The sequence below is a fragment of the Coenobita brevimanus genome, chromosome 31 (assembly GCF_032717465.1).
Source record: "Coenobita brevimanus isolate Jiangsu-jjx chromosome 31, ASM3271746v2, whole genome shotgun sequence".
NCBI classification, from domain to species: Eukaryota; Metazoa; Arthropoda; class Malacostraca; order Decapoda; family Coenobitidae; genus Coenobita; species Coenobita brevimanus.
In genome coordinates this window covers 27510263-27531953 of record NC_136984.1, presented here as the reverse complement: position 1 = coordinate 27531953, position 21691 = coordinate 27510263, and the positions used below count along the sequence as shown (strand labels likewise).

General features: G+C 40.0%; 1 protein-coding gene and 1 long non-coding RNA gene across 2 annotated transcripts in view; both read left to right on the top strand.

The window, feature by feature from the left end:
• LOC145395435 (uncharacterized) overlaps positions 1 to 21691 on the top strand; it is a 310749-nt gene that overhangs the window by 81688 nt on the left and 207370 nt on the right. The window lies entirely within an intron of this gene.
• Positions 2161 to 20971, top strand: LOC145395452 (uncharacterized). Its single transcript, XR_013896617.1, has 4 exons — positions 2161 to 2169; positions 4808 to 4934; positions 18847 to 18950; positions 20927 to 20971. It is a non-coding gene; the product is annotated as an uncharacterized LOC145395452 (long non-coding RNA).

The following is a 21691-nucleotide window of genomic DNA, read 5'->3' as shown; positions in this document are numbered from 1 at the left end:
CCCAATTTGCTCTCATTCAGCCTGTATCTAAGAAGGGTGATCACTCGTATATTAAATGTTTTTATGCGCTTTTTTGTTTGCTTATATATATATATATATATATATATATATATATATATATATATATATATATATATATATATATATATATATATATATATACAGGGTGTAACGCGACGTATGACAAAAACTTACACCAATTATCTATCATGTAATTCTGAGTATATTTTGTTCTATAAACATATGCTCTCTGCGACCCCAGTTCAGTACCCAGCATTCGGCTGTTTTGTGTAAAAGCTCGTCTCTTGCATGTGCCATTGGGTGAGAGTTTCGCAGGGCGACGGGAGAAGAGTATTATTAGCTTATACTGTACTATACATAAAAATCCCATATCCTATCAGTACACACGAGTTTTAAGAAGAAACTTTACGTAGTCTATTGATTCTTTAACATCAAGTCATGCATTCATGCAATTCTTTTGCACATATCGACTAATTAAGGATTAAATTCAAATTTTATGGCTTGCATGGGAGTAGGGAGGGAGGGAAGAGAGGCTGGTGTGTTGTGCCAGTTATGTAATATTTGGTTTGTTGGATGTTGCTACCAGTATTATCATAACACCCACAGCTCATTCAGTGAAAGAACATTACCGTACCGAGTGACTAGGATCACTTTAAGTCAGGAGTAATATTATTATTCATAAAAAATTTTTTGTTCCAAGTAAACGTGGCACCATTTTTTTTCATATGCTGACGTGAGAACAGTGACACAGGATTGCCAATGTAACGACTATGTTGCTAGACCTATTTTCTTGCTTCTACTTGCGGCACTAACATCTGGCAACATGATATCTAGCTATATTCTGGATATTTTTGCCATTTTTAGGTGATATTCTAGAGATTTTTTTTATCGTATTTTCTAGCGATGTTTTGCAGTGTTTATTATCTAGCGACATTCTAGCAAGTTTTCAGGACTAAACTAGCGAGACTGATGATAAGGACTTGGCAACCCTGCGTCCACTGTCATTTGAACGGGAACATTTGCAGGGGAGGACACACTTTAAATACTGTTCTCCGGGTTCTGTTGTTCACCGGGTTCAGCTTCACATGTTCATGAAACAGCATGCCACGTACGTACAGCAATGAAGAATATGCAGATATCGTGTATTTTTTTACGGATTTTGCGATAATATTGCTGCAGAGAGGAACACAGGTGGAGATACCCAGTTGCGCCACGTTTACTTGCAGCAGAAAAATTGTGATTAATAAAATTCTTCCTGACTTAAAGTGAGGCTAATCTCCCTTTAGAATAACGTTTATTCACTGAATGAGCTGTGGGTGTTATGTTAATACTGGTAGCAAGATCCAACAAACCAAATACTGGCAGCAACACACCAGCCTCTCCTCCCTCCCTCCCTACTCCCATGCAAGCCATAAAATTTGAATTTAATCCTTAATTACAGTCGATATGTGCAAAAGAATTGCATGAATGCACGACTTGATGTTAAAGAATCAATAGACTACGTAAAGTTTCTTTTAAAACTCGTGTGTACTGATAGGATATGGGATTTTTATGTATAGTACAGTATAAACTAATAATACTCGTCTCCCGTCGCCCTGCGAAACTCTCACCCAATGGCACATGCAAGAGACGAGCTTTTTCACAAAACGGCTGAATGCTGGGTACTGAACTGGGGTCGCGGAGAGCATATGTTTATAGAACAAAATATACTCAGAATTACATGATAGATCATTGGTGTAAGTTTTTGTCATACGTCGCGTTACACCCTATATATATATATATATATATATATATATATATATATATATATATATATATATAGATATAGAGATAGATAGATAGATAGATAGATATAACATATAATGACTTGATTGCTTTTTAGTTTTTACTTTAGTCGTATCTTCGTGTCTATTTTGTATTTATTTTAAGTAGTTATAACTGAAATCAGGAGGCATTTAACTGTGCCTGTTGAAACGCCAGGAAAATTTCTTCCACCAATCAATCAGTCAAACCTGTTGTTATCAGCAAAACAGTTTCATCTCTTGTATTTCTAAAGCCTTTGAGTCTGTCTTAAATATAATGATTCTGAAGCAAGTTTAAGGCAACTTTCTACTTGTAAACTTTTCTCTGACCGTCGGTATGGATTCAGTCAGGGATAATCCACTGGCGAATTTTAATTAATCAATTTATGTTCTTATTAATTTATCTGCATTTCTCACTGACTTCTGTTCATATTTTGGGAGGGGGGGGGGAAGTTTCTGTGAATCCTTTAATGTTGCACTAAACATCTACAAGTATATATATATATATATATATATATATATATATAACATTTGTACTGAAGGGGTTCAGTTGTATATATGGCTGACTGAAAATACGTTTATCTACACTACAGTTATAAGATGCTGCACGATGAAAATCAAGTGAATAATGTGAAAAATAAATCAAAGCCATGACACTCGTTAATAAATGTTATGAACAAAAGTTATCGTAAAATATACTACTAATTATTGATGAACATCACTGCACCCTGTCATCGGACATACCGTAGTGGTGGGATTTGCTGTAGCAGTTGCAACCCCAGACTCATCTGAATGAGCCCTGGACTGTAGGCTGATGTTACCCTTCTGCTGACCACCATCCTCTTTTTAGGGGATAGAGTGTGAGTTAAAGTAGGGGTATACCAGTACAGCAGTCCTGTATGAGACAGCCCTAGCATGTATTCAATATGGACGGTGGGTGTTACCGCCGAAGTTGTGACATGTAAAGGTGTATGGTATGTAGGACTACTGGGCCATAGGAGGAAGTTGTGAAGCCCATGCCCAGAGTCGAACACATAAACAAAAAATTAATGAAAGGAAAACAGTGGAGCCAGCTGGTCATATTGGTGCCACCACGTGAAGGGTTTCCTCTCCTGTACCGGACTTACCGTAAATTGAAAAAAAATAAGGAGTCAGGATACATTTACCTTGCTTTAGTGAGGTCTGGCTCAATAGGCACAATCTGATTGGGTTATACCTTTATGCTTTAGTGATTAGCAGATTTATTTTACTACCATCAGTTCGAGTGGCTTAATCATTAATGTTTTGATTATTAGCTGATTTATTCTGCGTCCATGAATTTCCGTTCAGACTCTGTTCTAAAATTTCCAAGTCAGTTTTTCTCTCCGTGTTTTTCTTTTCTTTTTGTTCTCACCTTTTCCTCTTTCGGCAGGCGGGTTTCTTGGACAGAGGAAAGCCTTCTTTGCTATCTCTGTTTTATTCTAGTAGTTTGGTCACACTCCTGTAGGAGCTGCCTAGCATGAGCCAACTGGCCTACTGCAGTTATCTTTTCTTATTGTCTTATCCTGTTATGTATAAAACGAGAAGAGATATTCCACCCAGACCCAGCCTGCAAGACATAACTGTAAAATTTTGGTTTTATTTTGTATTTTTTTATTTCTTTTAACCATGTGACCTCTAGCAGTATCGTAATAAGGTTACCCAAGTCTGATTATGAAAGGAGGATGGGAGAGAAAATAATTATTTGGTCATTTCTGCGAGTGGTATTATTGTGTGTTTAGGAACGTACTAACGCCTCTTTCTTACCTTCCTTATTTACTGCCATTTTGTTCTGTGGTGGTGCTGTGTTAGAGTGTGTTCAGACTGAGAGTGGACGGGCGGTTGCGAGTGAGAGCAGGTTGAGGCAGGAGGTTTTAAACCACAGTAACTCATACACGTGGCCGCACTGCCAGCGGCTGCAAGCAGGCACTAGCACAAGCCCGCTTGAGTTCACTTGCTTGAACCCACTTGAGCAGGGTGGATATAGAGCAGCTTCATACTGAGATTTCACTAAAACTCTCTGTATGGGAGACATGTCACATGCTATATGACGAACAGTGAAAGTACATTTACTGAGCAGGAGTGGAAGAGAACTGGAGGGGGAAGAAAATGTGTCTATTCAGTTTATGTTGGATATTCATACACATATTCATCTAGTGGTAATCTCTTATGTGTGTGTGTGGATGAATTTCAATTAAAATGCAAATCAAAATTTAAAACTTACTGAGAGAGGTGGTGAAGATATTAGACTGAAAATTAGGCCAATAAAATGTTAGGACTACTGCAAAGCTCTACTTTTGGGTAACCAAGAAAAAGTTACATGCTTTTGCCAAGGTACTGTATCTTCATCTGAACAAAAGTACTCTGCAAGTGGCCCTCACATCTTTTTCTGTTATGGGGTAACTTTCTTCTGTTGAGTTGGAGAACCACAAATTGCCACGACTGTCTTTCACAGCAACTACGGGACTAGCTAGAGCACCTTACTCCTTCAGTAATCGTGTTGTAGGATACATTCAGATTTAGTGAACTATTGAGCTTTATCAGAAAATGTCTAGATTTTATTCATTACTCTTAGATTTTGTCGTAAATCCAAAAGCAAACTCACGTTCATCTGGCTTTCTCGATAGGTGGTAATTAAACATCATTTTGCTGGTTCAGTTCCTGTCTACTGTAGGGTAAGATGTGTCTTTCATGATGCAGTTTGTACTCCACCATACTGTTTTGAGCAGCTTTGACTTTCTTAGGAATGCCATTTTTTTTTCTTTTTTAGCGTCAGGGATCGTGCCGCCTGCAGTTCCCAAGCGTGACGTGTTGACGTTGCAATGGCAACACCTGCCTACTCGCCTCGAGTACGAACGTTCAAACTTCATCCCACCTCAACTCTCGCTCTTCTCCGCTTGACCCCTTGCAGTCAAGATGCACCCTTATGGCCAAATACTTAAGATTCCTTATAACTATTTCCACAGATCCTGGATAAACTCCACCATGAGATGAGCGACCAGATTCTCAAAACCATGCCTGGTTATGCCTCTGAATGTTCTGAGTTTTTCAACGCCCATATTAATATAAAGAAATTCTCTTCAGCACTGGATGGTAAGTTAGTTCTCTCTCTCTCTCTCTCTCTCTCTCTCTCTCTCTCTCTCTCTCTCTCTCTCTCTCAGCTGGAATAAAAAAAAAATCCATCATCGAGAAGGGAAGGGTTGATTAATACCAAATATCGCCATCCTTTTCATAAACTCTAGTGCAGGGTTGTTCAAATATTGCCCATCCATTTCTCGGCTGCTCCGGGGACGGCTCAGTCAGCATTACTATGCAGTGTTTATCCAGTGTCATTTTCAACTCTCCTATATGCCTTTTGCGATTCATATAACTTTTTTTTTACGCTCATGAGTTGTATTGTTGGTTACTAATTTCACAGAGGAACCAAAGCCTCTTTTCTCCACACCAGCAGAGTGAGCCTTCCCCACATCACAGAAGGAGCTATATATATATATATATATATATATATATATATATATATATATATATATATATGTGGATCGCTTGGCGTATCCCCTAAACAGGAAACAAAATATTTCATTGTGATTTATTATTATTATGATGATGATGATGATGATCATCATCATCATCATGATTATTATCATCATCATCATGGATCCCTACCTATTGTTTGTTCTCTTCATTGTTTTTATCATTATTATTATTCAGACACTTTTCGTCACTGATTTTCACCATATTTTTTGAGGAGGTACAGCCCCATGACCCTATTACACTGACCGAGTTTAAATGACTTTGACCTATTTTTCAAGGTCACAGGTTCAGATATGTCCAAGAATGATGAATTTTCAACCTCACTTTATTCAAGAACCATTCTAGGTACGCGCGAGATAGTAAATTCGCGACAACGTACCCTAGGTGTCTGTGTCAAATGTGTTGGTAACATTGTGTGGGGGAGGGGCCAGAGTACGTAGAACATATCCCCCGTCCCCCTCATAATCCGTATCAGGTTTGGTTTGGTTTCGTAAGATTTGTCTGCAATAATGGACGCTATCGACATGGGGTTACTTATCCTAGATATACATATCACCTAAATCAGTGGAAGGGAAGTGAGACATGCGTATTATTAGTTGCAGCGTTGAGCTTTTAATACTACGGCTTGTATGGAGCGGTAATTGGTTGGGATAACGATACAGGTGTCACTGATTCATCCACGATATAACACTGTGTGGTGGAGGAGTCGGAGTAACGTGGAGCAGAATTCCGCTCAACATTGGTAAAGACAAATACTAAATAGGTGTAATATATGACACTTTATTAGAAGATGGCTATTGTGAGCAGGATTCTGCTCAACATTGTTAAATACAGACACGCAATAAATATGCAGGATGAAACTTTATTTCATTATCTGTTGTGAGACATAGATGTTTTAATTATATCAATAATGTGTCCATCCACCGTCGTTGTTAATAAATTCCTGTAGTCTTGATGGGAATGAAACAACAAAGTTGTAGATATCACCCTGACGTCTCCTAAGTTGTTCCCACTCAAGCATACTGTGCTGCACAAGTGCGTCGGATGTCCTGTCTTTTCCCTGTTGCCAGGTACTAACCATCATCGCCCACCAGTTCTGTACTGGATTTAAATCCGCAGCTTTAGCTGGCCACGGCAGCAGATCTATGTCCGGCTGGTCCCTGAACCATCGGCTTACGAACCTTGCAGTATGAACTGGGCAGTAGTCCTAAGAATGATACAAATACACATGAATAATGATGGCCTGTTATGGAAAATGTGGCATTATCATAGGTAATGCTCAGTTAATAATTTATAAATGTGTTGAATATGTGTACTCTAGGCTATACCACATGATAAGTTCAAATAACAGGTGACTATATCCCATGATTATTGACATGGAGTCGACAGTATTTAATATAATAACCTGCATGAAAAGAATCCGTTCAGGATAAAGTGTAGCCATAGCATCAACTGTAGGGACCATTACTTCCTCTAATATTTCAGTACATTTCTCCTCAGTCAGTCGCCGTCGATAGCAACCAATTCACCCACACCGGATAGATGGACCCAGCCCCACACGTTGCACGTCACATGGCCATTACGTGCTACTTCATAGATGTTTTCGCGGTTGTATCTGGTTCCATTGCGTCGCCAACAATGAGGGCGTCCGTGTGTAGTAACTGAAAATGATTTCTCGTCGGAGAATATCACTGGCCCCCAGAAATCAAGGCCATTGTTCACGTGATGTGCTAACAAAAGGCGGCTGTTCCGATGTCTCTCAGTTAACACTTCTTTCTCAGCAGGAATCCTGTGATGAACACCGTCTTCATGAAGGCGTTTGCATAATGTCTGCCTGGACACTTGTAACTGCAGTTGCTCCTTGATTTGCACAGCACTGATGATAGGTGTCCTTGTTGCCTGCCAAATGATTCTGCGGTCGTCATCAGGTGTTGTTTTTCTCGGTCTCCCACTCCTCGGATGGTCGCATAGATCGCCTTCTGCTTGCCACCTCCTCCACCATTTTTTTACTGTTGTCTGGGACACGCCTTCATCCTCTACTATGGCATCAACAGACATTACTGCTTGTTTCTTGGCAACAAGAAACAAGCAGTAATGTCTGCTTACTTATCGAGGGTCTTGAGGCATGTTTGCTGGTGGCCAGAATTCGTAGGTGCCATTAACACGATATATCGGATGAATCAGTGATGCCTGTAGCGTCATCCGAATCAGTTACCGCTCCATACAAGCCGTAGTGCTCAATGCCGCAACTAATAATATGCTGTCTCACTTCCCTTCCACTGATTTAGGTGATAAGTATATCTAGGATAAGTAACCCCATGTCGATGGCATCCATTATTGCAGATGAATCTTACGAAACCAAACCAAACCTGATACGGATTATGAGGGGGACGGGGGATATGTTCCACGTACTTTGGCCCCTCCCCCACACAGTGTTACCAGCACAGTTGATCTTTTTGGAGAAACTCATGCAGTAGCTCTTGATATCTCTAAAGCTTTTGACAGAGTATGGCACCGTTCCCTGCTGTCCAAACTCCCTTGCTATGGACTAACGTCTTTTGTGCCTTTGATTTCTTCTTATCTTAGTGACAGGAAAATAAGAGTAAAAGTAGATGATGTATATTAGAATTTCCACTCAGTTAACGCCGGCGTGCCGCAGGGATCAGTTCTGGCGCCAACCCTATTTCTGGTTCATATTAATGATCTCTTATCTGTCACTCACAATCCCGTTCACTCATATGCAGATGACTCAACACTACATAGTTCATTCACACTCAGACATCCATTTACAAAGTCTAATATCTCCACCTCTCAACTCAGTACAGCCATCTCCATAAATCAAGATCTAGCTACAATCAGTGAATGGGGACAAAACAACCTTGTCTCTTTTAATGCTAGTAAAACTAAATATATACAGTTTACTAATAGACAGATATTGCCAGATTCGTACATTACCTTCAGTGCCACTAATATTCCCATCTACAAAAGTATTGAAATTCTTGGTGTCTCACTTAACAGTGCCCTCAACTGGACCTCTCATGTCAGATCACTTGCTAAGGCCGCCTCAAAGAAACTTGGATTATTGTACAGAGTCTGTAACTTCTTCACCGATGAGCAGTTAGCTATAATTTATAAGAGTCATGTGCACTCTCAGCTTGAATATTGCTCACCCTTGTGGGATGGTTGTGGAGAGGTTGCATTAAGACAACTAGGCAAAATACAGAATAAAGCTGTTAGAATCATTAACAACCCTGCCATTACATATAAACTACCTCCCCTGCAAGTAAGAAGGAATGTTGCCTCCCTTGCATTATTTTACAGATATTTTTTTGGCAAGTGCTCAGACAAGGTTGCGTCCATGGTGCCGCCTCTCCATGCCTTCCCTCGTGCTACACGGGCATCTGGTAGCGCTCATGACTGGAATGTCACTCAACCATATTGCAGAACTTCTGCCTATCAGAATTCTTTCATTCCCCGAACTGCATCTCTCTGGAACTCGCTTCCCCAGAGTTGTTTTCCTCCAAATTTCAACCCACAACTGTTCAAGTCTAACTGTTACAGATATTTTATGAATGGAGGACACCAGTAGTCTGGTGTATGGATTTTTTTTTCCATTTGTTTTTCCTTCCTCCGTTCTGTTATTTAAAAAAAAAAAAAAAAAAAAAAAAAAGACACCTAGGGTACGTGGTCGCGAATTTAGTATCTCGGGTGTACATAACATGGAAGGGATACCCGTGATAAAATTACTTCCAACTTGCATGGAAAAGAAATTTAAGATTTTTCACGCGTGGCATTACGATATTTCGTACACACCACTTTTCAACATTATTCAATTGTACTTCCGTACAGGGGAAAAAAAAAGAATAACTGAGGCACTTCTTGGTCCTACAAGTTTTGTCTAGTACTGGACCAGTTCTGTATACATTTTGGTGGCAGTCTGACTAACAGTTTTTTAGTTATTACGAAAAACGTCATTTATGTCTGTCAGCAAAATCCCCATTGGTGTGTAGGTCGGTAGACGGTAGCTCTGTCTCTGACAGATACAGTCTTCTCGTTTTATTAACCTCCACATATCACCATATCACAGAAGGCGAAGATATTTGTAGACATTATTATTTTTATTGATCTCCATAATTTTTATGATTATTATTATTATTATTATTATTATTCCTGCACTTTTTGTCTCCGATTTTCATGATACTTGTTGCGGATGTAAATCACCATGACCCTATTACACTGGCCCATTTCCAGTGACCCTGACCTCCTTTTCTCGGTAACAGGTCCCCCCCCCAAAAAAAAAAAAAAAAAATCCAGTTACCTTTGCTCCAAAACTATTATAGGTATCTGAACATGGAGGGAAATGACGTGATATAATTAATCTCCAAACACGTGCATGAAAAAAATCTGAAGGTCGTTCATGTGTGACATTATATTTCAGATAACCCACTTACCAATACCATACAATTTGTCTTCAGTAAAGGAAAAAAAAAATGAATGGGGCACCTCTTGGCCCTAGAAGTTTTGTTTGGTGTTGGACTAGGTCTGTATACCTTTTCGTGGCAGTGTGGACAACGAGCTCCCGTTTCATCAGCCCTCGGGACTAGCTACTAACCATCCCCATTTGCTGAACATTTTCAGTGTTTCAGTACCATAGAGGGTAGGACAGCATGCTCTCCAGAGCAAGTTCCTCTTCATGCATAATACACACTACATGTCATACTCAAAACTTAATTTAAAATATGGCACCCCAACTCCCAGTAAGCCTTGGAATCCCCAGGGAAGTGGGGAGGGGGGCATGAATGCCCCCACCATCTACCCCTCTTCCAGTGATGCCCAAGTGAGATGCCTGGGACCACAGTCTGATTCCCCTCTTCGATTCTGCAATATTCGCGGCCTTACCACTAACTTTCTCTCTGTTGAACAGAACAACTTCTATTCTAAACCTCCCCTTCCCTTCCTCCCTGAGACTCGACTGTCTGAGGTGAAGAGAGAACCTGTATTTTTACACAGGAAAAATCATCAGAGAAATTACCAATATGCCTGGCTCTCACCTGAGAGTCCCTGGTTCAATTCCCGGCATATTGGTAATTTCTCTGATGTCTGAGGTGACTTATAGCTAACCCTTCTTCGTGTCCTCCTATATTCTCTATACTTACTTCAAAGCCAAAGTTGGCTGTTGTGTATGTATACACATCAACATATCCTCCTCTCAGGTTCCTGAACATGGCTGTTCTGAATTTTCTGCACTCTGGCTTCGGCTATCCTGCCATTCTCTGACTAATTATATCTGTGCTGTTGACTTGTCCCCTAATTCTACTGAAAATGAAACATTCTTTGACTATCTTATTCTCATGGTGGAACATCCTATCAATTTCTCCTTTCTCTGAACTCTCCACTCTTTTTTATTTCAATGTTCACCAACGCCTTTGACTCTCCTCTCCCGTCACTGATCCACTTGGTGAACAAGCCTACACCTTTTCTAGAGCAGCTTGTCCAGCATTCTACCCGTATCCCTATCCACCTTGGAGAGAGTTCCAACATACTTGACCTCTTCCTTACAACTAATCCTTCTGCTAATGCTACTAATCTTTACTCTCCATTTGGCTCCTCCGATAACAACCTTATCACCTTAAACTGTCCTATTGCTCCAGCAAGGCCTGTGTACTCTCACAAGGAGCGGCAACTGTGGCACTTTCGAGCTGCTGGTTGGATGACCCTCAGGCCGTACTTTTATTTTCCCTGGAATGATTATTGTTTGCAAGACTGAGTGCCATCTGAATGTGCCTTGTGCATTACAGAGATTTTTCTCTTAGGTATGGAAGCATACATTCATTTCCCGTATCCTGTGACTAATGGAAAAAAAAAAATGGTTTATTCACGCTAATTTTAGTGGTATCCACAACAAGGAGAAGGCCAACAAAAGGTATCGGAGCCAACTCATCCCTGAATCTCAGCCCTTTTATGATTCTCTCCGGAATCGTGCTACGTCTGTTTTTCGCACTGCTACAAATGATTTGATTCATACTAAATGCTCTGAACTCTGCATCTCAAATTCTTCCCACTACTTCTGGCACCTTGCCAAAAACCTTTATAACAACTTTCCCTCATCATCCTTACCTCCTTTTTTCCACCATAATGGTCCTATATCTATTTCTTCTGCTGATAAAGAACTCTTCACATAGACATTCTCCTCCAGTTCCACCTTAGACGACTCCGGTGCTGGTACTCCATCACTTCCACCCTCTGACTTCCTGGCTCATATCAGAATATCTTCAATTGATATATTATCTGCAATAAATGGCATATGGCCCCGATGGGGTACCTTCTATTGTCCTCAAAAACCGTGTTTCTGTGCTTACACCTTGCCTAGGTAAACTCTTTCACCTTTGTCCATCAACTTGTACCTATTCTTCTTGCTGGAAGTTTTCTCTCATTCAACCTGTTGCAAAGAAGGGTGGTCATTTCCAGCCCTCTAACTATCGCCTAATTGCTGTAACATCTTGTATTTCAAAAGTCTTTGAGGCTCTTCTCATTAAAGCAAAGTTAAGGATCTTTTTTTAGCATAACTTTCTTCCTGATTGTCAGTCTGGGCTCTACCAGGGACGCTCCACTGGCAATCTTGTCACCTACATTTCAGACTCCTGGTCATCCTACTTTCGGGACTTCGGCGAAAGATTTGGCATTGTAATTGACATCAGCTTGAATATTGCTCACCCTTGTTGAATGGTTGTGGAGAGGTTGCATTAAGACAACTAGACAAAATTCAGAATAAAGCCGTTAGAATAATTAACAACCCAGCCATTACATATAAACTACCTCCCCTGCAAGTAAGAAGGAATGTTGCCTCCCTTGCATTATTTTACAGATATTTTTTTGGCAAATGCTCAGACGAAGTTGCGTCCATGGTGCCACCTCTCCATGCCTTCCCTCGTGCTACATGGGCATGTGGTAGAGCTCATGACTGGAATGTCACTCAGCCATATTGCAGAACTTCTGCCTACCAGAATTCTTTCATTCCCCGAACTGCATCTCTCTGGAACTCGCTTCCCCAGAGTTGTTTTCCTCCAAATTTCAACCCACAACTGTTCAAGTCTAACTGTTACAGATATTTTATGAACAGAGGACACCAGTAATCTGGTGTATGGATTATTTTTTTTTACCCATTTGGTTTTCCTTCCTCCGTTCTGTTATTTATAAAAAAAAAAAAAAATCTCAGTGGCTTTCGATCAAGCCTGGCATAAATCTTTAATTTCCAGTCTGCCCACTTACGGTTTCTATCCCCTTAATTGGAGGAGGCGGTGGCAGAATCGGTAGAGAGGCAGCTTGCAGTCCTAATGGACTCAGGTTCGAATCCCGGCTGGGGCAAGGAACAGTTTAAGGACTTCAGTTTCTTAAAAAGCAAATTTTTCTGATCTACCAGATGACCCGCGGACATGTCATAAAACTACCCCCGCTAATACCAGTACACCAGTCCTGTATGAGACAGTCCTAGCATGTATTCAATATGGATGGTGTGTGTTAGTGCCGCAGTGGTTATATGTGGAGATGTAGGACTACCGGGCCCTAGGAAGGACTACTGGGACCTGGGAGTAGGCCCTGAAGCCTTTTTCCCGGAGTTGGACACGTAAAAAAAAAAAATCCTTTTTGATAGCTGCTGTTGTAGCTCAGCACAATTCTTCTCCTAGACCTATGAATAGTGACGTTCCTCAGGACTCTGTTGTATCACTAGCTCTCTTGTTTCTGTTCGTCAGTGACGAAAGCTGTACATCTCCCTGATCCAGTCATATACTGATGACTTCACCCTTCACCTTTTCAATTGCATCCCATAGCTTCCAGCTCAGCAGTTACTTCAACAAGCAAACGATGATGCCATGGCACACCTAATTTCTGACTTGGCTTGTATCTCTCATTAGGGTGAATGTAATCTTGTTGTATATTATGCATTGAAAACTCAGTTCTTACATCTTTCAACTGGACAAAATTTTCGCCGAGTATCATCTAATTTTTTAATACTCGGCTCAATCATGCGTCATCTCTAAACATACTTGGGGTTTCATTCTAATATGATCTTCGAAAGATCATATTATCTCTCTCGTAAAATCTGCTTCAAAGAGATTAGGTGTGCTAAGCCGACTACGTGCCTTCTTTACCCCTGCACAGTTGTTGGCTTATACACGGGTCTTATTCGCCCCGGTGTAAAGTACAACTTTCATGTGTGTTGAGGCTTCCCACACACAGCTCTTCTCAACAAGGGGGAGTCAAAGGTTTTTCGTCTCTTTAATTCCCCTCCTCTTACTGGCTTCACTGTACCCCTGTCTCTTTGCTGCACTGTTGCATTTTTATCTTTCTTCTATCGCTACTTCAATGGTCACTGCTCCTCTGTACTGTCTGCTTTCATCCGTACATCACTATGGCGGGCATGTAACACCGATCTAGGAACAAACTATTATCTCTTTCCGTCCAGATCTCTAATGCAACAATTAACCGTTACTCCCAGTCCTTCATGAATGCAACAGATCGACTCCGGAACAGTTACCCTGTCTGTATTTCCTACTGCCTATGATCTTCAGTCTTTCAAATGAATTGTGTCCAGGCATCTCGAAATGAACGAATCTAAAATTTTGCTTCTCTCTCTCTCTCTCTCTCTCTCTCTCTCTCTCTCTCTCTCTCTCTCTCTCTCTCTCTCTCTCTTTTAGGGAACAATCTTGCGGGCTCTCGGTCTTTGGTTCCTTCTTCTTTGCATAAAAAAATATAAATAATAATTTGATATGGAAAAATTTGAACACCATTCATGTGTGACTTTAAAACATTTCGGACATCCAACATTTTAATATTTTTCAATTGTTCTTCCATACAAGAAAACAAAATACACACACATAAATGAGCCACTTTCTGGCTTATGAAGCTTTGTCTAGACCTGGCCCAGATGTATATTACTTTTGTCAGCAATTTGTCCATAGTTTTCTCGACTTAAAAAAAAGAAAAAAAACTGAAGTACAGCAGTATTTCTGTCTATAGCCAGACGCCTTAATCCCGTAAGGGGTGGCCACAAACCAATCGCCTCCATGTCGCCCTGTCCCCCATCATTCACTGCGCTTCTTCCAGCTAACACCTCCCTCTCTCATATACCTCTCCACTCCATACCTCCATCTCATCCTTGGCCTCCCCCTTCCTCTCCCCCTCCTCCACCTCACGCACATACACTCTCCTCGTCAGCCTCTCGCTCTCAATTCTGACCACATGGCCAAACCACCTCAGTGTATTTCTCCCATCGGTTCCTATCACATCCACATCCACACCACAACGCTCCACCTCTTCCTCATTTGTCAGTCTGTTTCTCCGTGTAACTCCACATGCTCCTCTGAAATAACTCATTTCCACTGCTCTCCCTCTTGACTTGTGTCCCTCCAACGAGGTCCAAACTTCACTTCCATACGTTATAGCTGGCAGCACAATACTGTCATGCAGTAACTTTTTCACTTCCATGCTCACTTCATTGTTTCTTATCACTGCTTTCAAGGAGCCAGCAACCTTTCTTCATTGCTGTACTCTTTCAAGCAATTCACCTTTTAAATTCCATCGTTACTCATCATATTACCCATGTACTTAAACACGCTCGCATTTTCCATTTCCTCCTCATCCAGCCTCTTTGTACATTCAGTGACTTCATTTCTCTCGAAGACCATAACTTTACCAACATTCACTTTTAGATTCCGTTTCTTACACATTCTCCCAAACACATTCACCAATCCTTGCAGCTCCCCTTCGTCTTCATTTGACACAGTATCATCTGCAAACAACAGTACAGGGAGTTTCCACTCACTGCCCTCTCTTACTAGGGCCACTCCAACATCTACTTCCTCACTTTGTATCTCATTTATAACCTCATCCACATACAGATTGAACAAACATGAATTCATGATACATCCCTGTTTCAATCTAAAGTTCCAACAGAAAAATTAACTCAGTTCACTATCGACGTGCACTGCTTCCTTAGCACCCTCATATATAATCTTCACGGCATTGAAGAACTTCCCATCAACTCCATAAATTTTTAATACTTTCTTCAATTTTTGTCTATCCACCCTGTCATATGCTTTCTCCAAATCCATGAAGGCATCATACAACTTCATTCTTTTCTCTAGAAACTTTTCCATTAAAGATCTAAGAATGAATATCTGATCTATGCAACCTCTTGCTTTCCTAAAACCTCTCTGTTCTTTTCCAAACATTTGTGAGGAAAATATTTGGTCATTCATGCGTGATATTACAATACTTCGGACAACCCTCTTTTCAACACTTTTCTACTGCTCTTTTGTATAGGATAACCCAAAACTTAAATGAGGCACATCGTGGCCCTAAAAGTTTTGTTTGGTCCTGGACAAGGTTTGTATACTTTTTGGTGGCAGGTTTACCAACCGTTTTTGAGTTATAGCCAAAAAAAAAAAAAAATTAAGATTAGCAATGTTCTCACTGGTGGAGATCAGTAACTGTCTCTTAAGGTTACAGTCTTCTAGTTGATCTTCACCTGATGAAGTAGGTGGATATCTTTGTATCCGTCATTATTTATGTTATTATTATTCTGTCCCTTTTCCTCAAATTTTCATCACACTTATTGAGGATGTACAGCAGAACGACCCTACTATGCTGAACCAGTTTCTGCGATGTTGACCTACTTTTCAAGATCACAGGTTCAGAAGTGTCCAAAAATCATGAATTTTCAACATCAGTTTTCTCCAGAACGACTATATATACATCAGCATGCGTGGTGATCTCGCGATAAAATTATTTTCCAGACATTTGTATGAAGGAATAAACGGTCATTGATGCCTGACAGTGCGATATTTAGGACATCCCATTTTTCAGTAATTTTTAATCTTCTGTACAGGAAAAAAAAAATCATAAATGAGGTACTCCTCGGCCCTGGACCAACGTCTGCATAATTTTGGGTGCAGTCTGACCAAGAGTTTTTGAATTATTACAAAAAACAATATTCTTATATGCTGAGATCAGTAATTGCCTCTGAGGGGTACTGTCTAAAATTCTAGTTAAGCTTTGCCATATAAATGGCGAAGCTTCTTGTTTATTATTAGTTATTATTATTATTATTATTACTATTATTATTATCATCATTATTACTATTATTATCAGTCTCCACCTAGGTAGTAGGTGAGATTATAGTTTCCCCTCAGTTTCTTATTATTCTCGCCTCAGAGTCTCAGAACGAATGCAGGAGAACCGGAGACTGTGCAAGGAATCTGAAGGGCCCAGGTTATGTTTCAAGGCATGGGTCACTGCTGATAGGAAGAAAAAATCAAAACACCCCGATGGAATCAAAGTCATTGTAAGAAACAGTAGTAGACACATGCATTCTTCGACACCATTGTCTTCAGATCCCGTTGATGTAACACAAGAAGTTACCTAAGGGTCTTCAGATCTTGTTTATAGTATACGTACTCAATATACTAATGGCGAAGCTTCCTCACTGTGTCTACAGAATAGGAGTTGGTAACTGATGACTATTACCCAGGCTTCAGAGTCCATAGAACAGTTACATAGTTCTGGTTATTATTATTCTTAGCACTTTTTTTTCTTCGATCCTGATGATATTTATGTACATGAAGGTACCCAAGGGTAACCCAAGTCCTTGTCTCAAATAGAAATGAACTTGGCCTATTTCTTAAGGTCATAAACTCATTTTCATTTTTTAAAAACTGCATATTCGAAATTCAGATATATCAGAAAGTAATTGAGATACGGATATTTGTCTGAAAATCCTATGATACAAAAGGTTGTTCAATAAATCTGGTTTCATATTTTACCATTCAGCCCAGTGAGAGTACTGAAATCAAATCTACTCAGTGTTTGCAACACGTTTTGGTGAAAACCACAAAACCTCTAAGGATGTAACTTTCCAGATAATTGTGGTCCCTCTTATGATCTGAAAGGAATATGGTTACAGTAAAGTACACAGTTATTGAGACAAAAGTAAATTTTACACATGCATCTTTCGACTCCTATGTATTCAGAGCTTGTTGATGTTACACAAGAAGTTACCTTAGGGTTTTCAGATCTTATTATATTAAACTTGTTCAGTATATCAATAATAATTATGGCAATGCATTCTTATTGTGGCTACACAATAAAAATAGGTAACTAGTTATGATTGGTGTCCACCTACTACGTAGGTGACTATTGTTCTCGCTGGTATTATTATTATTATTATTGTTATTATTATTATTATTATTATTTTTTCCAGCCTCAGAGTCTCGCGACGATTCCAGGAGAACTGGAGACTGTGCAAAGAATCTGAAAGTGCCAGGTTATGTGTCCTGGCATGGTAGAAAAAAAAATCAAAATCTCCCCTGTGGGGTCAAGATCACCGTAACAAATAGTTGGTGTAGACAAGTGACTGTCCGTATCACAGTTCTAGAGCTCTAGTTACTATTACCATATTATATTATTACTAAAACCGCCACCACCCACATCACCATGTCCACTCCACCTCAGTCACCGCAAAATTCCCCACGTGGCTCCCACCAAACACACTCAGAATCACCATCACTCCATACGAGTAAATCACTACATCTCTCTCAGCTCCTCAACAACCCCTTCACCTTGTCCTGCCCCCACCTTACACCAAAATCACACCTCCGTTCACGACAATAATATCCCTCAGCATCACTAGTACCATCACCATCTGCCCCTACATCACCATCACCACCACCTTCCCCCCTCTGCCTTGCGCCACTATCCCCCCCCCTTCACCACCACCATCTCCCCCTACATCCCTCATCACCACCATCTCCTCCTCGATCACTGTCACCAGCATCACGATATCCGACTCCATCACTGTCATCACGACCACCATCTCCTCCTACAGCACTATCATCATCATCACCATCTCCGCGTCGACCACATACCGCCACAATTTCCTCCTCCATCATTATCACCACCACAGTCTCCCGCTACATCATTATAACCATCACCTCCTCCACATGACGTTTTCTAAAAACTCTAAGACCCACCACTCCACCACTAACATCACCGGCTCTAACTTCCACTACGACGAACTTCCACTGCAAGTAACACCTCCAATCTCTAACTACCACCACCGCTAACTTCCGCCACCATTGCTAACTTCCGCCACCATTACTCTCCACCACCACTGACTTCCTCCACCACCACTAACTTTCACCACCACATACATCAACCACCAGCTTCCACACCACTAAATTCCTTTTTTTACTAACTCCCAGCATTAATTTCCATCACCCTGCACAATCCGCTAACACCACCACCACCTATCATCACCATCACAAACTTCCACCACTACCACAAACCATCAACACCACTACCACTACCACGACCATCCACCACCAAAACCACCACAAACTCACTCCACTATCCTCCACAACCTCTCAGGTCTTTTCAAAGTCCAGCCTGATAATGTTCCGCAATGTTTCTTAACCAGAAATCCACGGACGATGCATCACTCTGGACGAGTGGGCCAGTATGGGCTTTACCATGATGAACTTCTTTCCACTGTACAGATGTTATGCCTACAGACTGAACCGGGTAAGACCTTTTGGTTCTATCTGTCTCTGCTGGACTGCAGCCATTTATTCACCATTATGTATCCTAAAATTATTATGCCTTTTTATATTTATTTATGTTTTTTTTTTTTATCCAATGACGATTTTGCTTACTTCATGACTATTTTTTACCCCGAAATTATTTCAATTTTTTGCCCACGCCTTTTTTTTTTTTTTTTTTTCACTTCATAAGCCTAAAACTGTATGTTTACCCAATTACTCTTTTTACCTCATGATCATTTGTTAATGTCAACTTTTGTTTTTTTAACTCAATGACTATTTTCTATCCTATGACTATTTTTTAAATCACATGACTATTTTTTTTTTATTCACATGACTTATTTTTTACCCTGCGATTATATCTTTTTTCATCCCAAGATTTTTTTTTTTTTTTTCCCAATTTAGGAAAGAGTTCTGTCACCATCAAAGTGGACAGTGTGATTTAAATGAACTCATATATATATATATATATATATATATATATATATATATATATATATATATATATATATATATATATATATATATACAGTATATATATACTTTTCTGCGGTACAGTAATCTATTCTTTAACTCCGTCGCATTATTTCTCTTCCCTAAACTGAATAAAATTTTCTTTAGATAAACAAAAATAAAAAATGCCATTGTACTAGAGAAAATATCATCATATTCACCGTAGAGAATTTTAACCCCTTCAGTAAAAAGGAGAAAAGAAAGGCATAATCTTTGTTTGTTTTTTCTGTTCCCAGGTGACTACATTTTACCACTATAGTCTTTCTGTATTACCTTGGCCCAAAATTACCATCTCTTCAGCCTGAGAGTTGATTTATAACAATCGATTTTCACCAGAATATTATGCTAGCCATGAAGAAGTGCTGCGGAAAGGATGCCCAGCTATCCATTGTCTTTTTCTGCCATTGAACTACGTAAAATAAGCTGCAAAAAGGGCCAATATCTGGGCCAAGTTAACGTCAAAGAACTGTAGTGGTGATGGAGTTGATGAAGGCTATATCTAAACCCTCTTCAGTTTAGAAATCCTCCCATTCTGCAAAATATCGTCAAAATAAAAGAAAAACTAAATTTATTGAGACATTTATAGTAGCGATGATAATGGTGATGTCTGAAGAACCAGATACTTAATATATGCAGCCAAAGGTGCTAACCTAATTACTTCAGTCAAATGTCGTATATTATATTATGCTCTTCTTGCCAGGTCTAGACGGCCTTAGCAACCTCAGAATGGATTTTTCGAATATCAAGGCGTGAGACGAGGGTTTCATATATCATTATGGTGTTTATTTTATTTTCATTTATTTTAATTTCTCTAACGGTTGAGCATTGGACCCAAGCTTACAACAAAAAAGCTTATTACATTACATTAGCTCATAACGGGTGAGAACTGCACCCACACGTTATTGTGCTTTTTTTTTCTCGATAATAGCCCAAGATATTCCGCATAATTTCCCCCCCACCCCACCCTTCTATAGCTGTACTGTATTGTTGATGATTGTCAAACCCATCTAGCGGCGGAGTCCAGCCTATGAATGCATCAGTCTCTGAGTCACTCATTGTAACCAGGAGAGAACTGGGCCAGACTGGAGCCCATAGGGCGGCTCCAACAATATTCCCTGTGTCTAACTGGATGCTAGGCGATGTGTTCTAGGGATCTGAACCATATTCAGAAAGATTATTCAATTGATATATCTAAATAAACAATGTAAGAGTCTCTGTGAATACGAAGTCAGATTCTTGAAATAGTCTCTATAGAATTGCCTTAAGCCATTCCTGTTCCTATAAAGGCCAAGAGCCCCAGAGCGTCAGGCAATACACAGCTTGGCTTTTCCAGATAGAGGGATGAGACAAAAAGCCACAGTGTAAGCTTCATTATGAACCACATTATGTATCGTGTACATATTATATTTTATGGATAGTATACATTTTTCATTATTATATTTCCAGGATCAGATGGATCGTTTCACAGCCTGCATCAATGGACTGGAATAATTAAGGTCAAGAGTAACACCTTCAGTCCGATAACGTATTTTGCTGTGTATTCTCGTTGCCTTCAGACGATTTTATTCAGCTGAGGTTGACTTAGGTTGTGACGGGGTTTATGAAGTATATGTTTAACCCTGACGTAAGTGATGGTTTATTCTGAGTTGAGGTGATTGTTTGAAGGTGGCAAGGATACACACACACACACACACACACACACACACACACACACACACACACACACACACACACACACACACACACACACACACACACACACACACACACACACACACACACACACACACACACACACGCACAGATTAAGTCCGGATATAAGGTATTGAAAATCGTCTCTCCTTGGAAGACCTTAGACTGGGTTCAACATACAGTAGTCCCCTGCACATCCACCCCTTCCCCTTCACTACCACTAGGTCATATTTTATCCTTGACACCTCCAGACGATTTTACCTATTGTGGGAAGGACGTGTCTTAGGGAAGGAGTTAGAGAAAGCTAAGATCTAACTCTCCTTCCGTTTGAACAATCTCTCCAAAAACGATATTCAATCGTGTGGAGAGAGCAAGAGGAAATATGGATGACCTCTTCTTTTGTGAAGTGGGTGAGGTTATAGGATACTTGTTAGGTATATTACATTCTTTAATATTATGCTCAATTTTTTTTTTTTTTTGCTTCTCTGTAAGTATATTAGGATTAGGTAATTCTCCTAC